Here is a 3,497-nt window from a genome sequence, read left to right as displayed (position 1 = left end):
TACACATTGAGAACAAAAACTAGAGACTAAACCTTAAACTAGAATTTGATCAGCCCCTGATCTGATCAAGATCAGAGTGAGATCAAAAGCTTACACCTAAGCCTGAGGCAAGTCTTTAAGCTATCAGTATCACAAGGGTTAATTGAATCAGCAGGGAGAGGGGGCTCTCAGAGCTCTCAGCTCTCAGACCATCACATTATCCTCCCAAGCCTACCTATAATTAGAAAGGAAAAATGAGGAAACAACAACAACAACAAAAACTAACTAAAGAAATTTTATGGAGACAAAGAGCTAGATACAGATACAGAAGGGGACAGTGAAAGCAAAGTAAACACACCAAAAGTCCAAAAGAAAAATATGGATTGGACACAGACTCTGGAAGGACTCAAAAATTACTTCAAAAACCAATTAAGAGAGGCACAGGAAAAGTAGGAAAGAGAAATGAAAGTGATAAAAGGAGGAAGGAAAGTGATGCAAGAAGAAATGAACCAATTTTAAAAAAGAGAACCAAAAACTGACAGAAGAAAATCAGATCTTAAAATCTGAATTTGACCTTCTAAAAACTAATGATTTCATGAGAAATTGAGAGGAAGAAGGGGGTGACCTGAGTGCTCTGCTCCCCTTCAACTCTGCTGCCTGTGAGTCACCCACCTTAACCACTGTGCACTCCCATTGGACTACTGGGAAGAGTGGTGGGGGATGTGAAAAAATGTCATCAGGTACAGTGGAGAGGGGAAGAGGAGAAGCTCTGCCCGAGTTGAGTCCCTCTGCATTTTTGTAATAAACTGGAGGAGAGGGCAGCTGCATTCCCACAGAAAGCACTCTGCATGCCACCTTTGGCACCTGTTCTCTATCACTAACATATATCATATTATCTGCCCTCTTAGGGAGGGGAGTAGAGAAAGAACATGCCATCTAGAAAAAAATTGAAATTTAAAAAGAAAAAGAGAGAAAATAATTGTTTCAATTATGTTCTATACTTTGTGACCCCATTTAGGGTTTTCTTGGCAAAGATACTGGAGTGGTTTGCTATTTTCTTCTTTATCTCTTTTTATAGATGAGGAAACTGAAGCAAATGGCTTAAGTGACTTGTTCAGGGTCACAAAGCTAGTAGGTATCTGAGGCTGGTTTTGAACTCATGAAGATGAGTCTTTCTGACTCTAGACTAGCACTATTAAGTTCAATAACTATGACCAGGGCACCACCAATTTGAGTTTAATTTCCATCTGGATGATGAAATATTTTTAACTACCTGCTTGCCCAGCACTAATGAGATGAGTATTATATGTCTAAAAATGGTTGTCACATACAAATATTCCTTGAATGGAGTCCATAACAGATTAATATAGATGTATGTGAGGATACTTCTTTTTCCTGTCTATTTTGAACAATAAGAAATTTTAAAATCTATAATAAGGTCTAATGAGGGGACTTACTCACCACAGGGACATGTTTTACGTAGATGATGAGTCTTTATTTTCATATCATTATAAAAAACAAGTTAACAAATTGGCATAATGTGCATTATTAATAATCTCAGTACTGGGATTAGATCACCTCCTGGTGAAAGTGTTCAAAACAGAATTTCTGAACCTACAAAGCAGATGGCCAGACCTCAGATCCGTGGTTATCCCCACTGAAATGCAGCTGCTCAAATAGGAGAACTGGAAAAAAAAAGTCATATATTTTGTGATGCTGCTGCTTTCATCTTAAGAACATAATAGAGGAAATTGGTAGGACCTGGGAGGGGGAAATTGATTGATTAAATGTTTTTTTAAAAAAAGGTCTGCTACTTGAAGAAAAAATGAAGATCATCAACATAGTGGGGGAGAGCTCATCTCCTAAAAGCCTTCCTTCCTTGATTAATCCCACTGGGTGCTGATCACCCTTTTGACTCTGCACCCTCTCAGCATTTTTATGCTGTTTGTTCTAATTAATTTGTAGTTGTTGATATATGGTTCTGTTAAGTTGTTGATATGTGGTTCTGTTAAGTGTTCAGATTTTTTCCTGCATATGTGACCTTTTTCTCCAGCTAAATTCATTGTCTGTTGTTGTTCAGTTGGGTCTGATTTTGGAGTCTATTTTGGATTTTTCTTGGCAAAGATACTGGAATAGTTTGCCATTTCCTTCTTCAGCTCATTTAACAGATGAGAAACTGAAGCAAACAGGTTTAAGAAACTTGACCAGGATCATACATCTAGTGAGTATCTGAGGCCAAATTGGAACTCTGATCTTCTTGACTTCAGACTTGGTGCTCTATCCATTATACCACCTGACTGCCCTTAGCTAAATTCATAAGATCATACATTTAGAGTTGGAAGGTGTCTTGCAGATCCTTTTACCTAATCCTTATATTTATAGATGAGGAAACCATAAAATGAAAATCAGAAAAATTCTCTGAAACCAGAGGGGTTGGTTATGTGACTTGTTTAGATCACACAGACTAAGTGGCAGGGTCAGAATTTGATCTAACAACTTCTGACTCCAATTATAGGATTTTCTTCCCTTTAATCACTATTAAAGTTCCTGTCTATGTGCCTAGAGCTAATGCTAGAGTCCTTTTCACAGTGGCAATTCTGTATAAATGTATTCACTGAGTGACTTCCATCAATTATCCACTTACACACAGACATATCCCCAAACTCACACTTGTATTTTTTCTTCAGTTTTACCCAAAGACATTTTCCCAATTACATGTAATAATAATTTCAATATGCATTTACCAAAATTATAAGATCCAAATTGTCCCCTTGTCTTTCTTCTCTCCCCCTTCTTAGAGATAGTAAGCAATCTGATCTGAATTATACATATATTATCATGTAAAACATACCTCCATATTGGTCATCATTGTAAGGGAATGCTTATTATATAAAATCAAAAATCTAAAATAATACCATAAATAAATGAATGTGAAAGATTTTTGATCTGCATTCTGACTCCAACAGTTCTGTCTCTAGAGGTCACCATTGTATTTTAAAATGAGATTCAAAATTGCAAAATGTTAGAAGTAATTTTTACAATTTTGATCAATGACACGATAAACTGAGACAGTTCCAGTGGTTAGAAAACTGGACTCAGAGTCATAAAGACACAGGTTCAAGATCTTCTGCTGATAGATATTGGCTGTGTGGCCCTGGGCAAATCACTTATCTTCTCAATATCCCAGGCAACTCTCTAACACTGTTAAGTTGTAGAGTAAGAGTTGGTCTGTGTTACTCCAGGGAATTCTCTAATAGTAGTGTCAAACTCAAATAGCAGTGGCCCTACCAACAACATATTGATATAGAAAAGTCACAAATTAACATTATCTATACTGTATTGTATTTTTTAGGGGTAGTTAGGTGGCACAGTAATATAGAGTGCTAGACTTAAAAGTCAGGAAGACTCATCTTCCTGAGTTCAAATCTGGCCTCAGACCACTAACTATGTGAGACCCTGGTACGTCACTAAAAATCCGTTGGTCTCAGTTTCATATATATATATATATATATATATAT

The sequence above is a fragment of the Gracilinanus agilis genome, chromosome 3, assembly GCF_016433145.1.
Source record: "Gracilinanus agilis isolate LMUSP501 chromosome 3, AgileGrace, whole genome shotgun sequence".
NCBI classification, from domain to species: Eukaryota; Metazoa; Chordata; class Mammalia; order Didelphimorphia; family Didelphidae; genus Gracilinanus; species Gracilinanus agilis.
Note: the sequence above shows the minus strand (reverse complement) of the source record.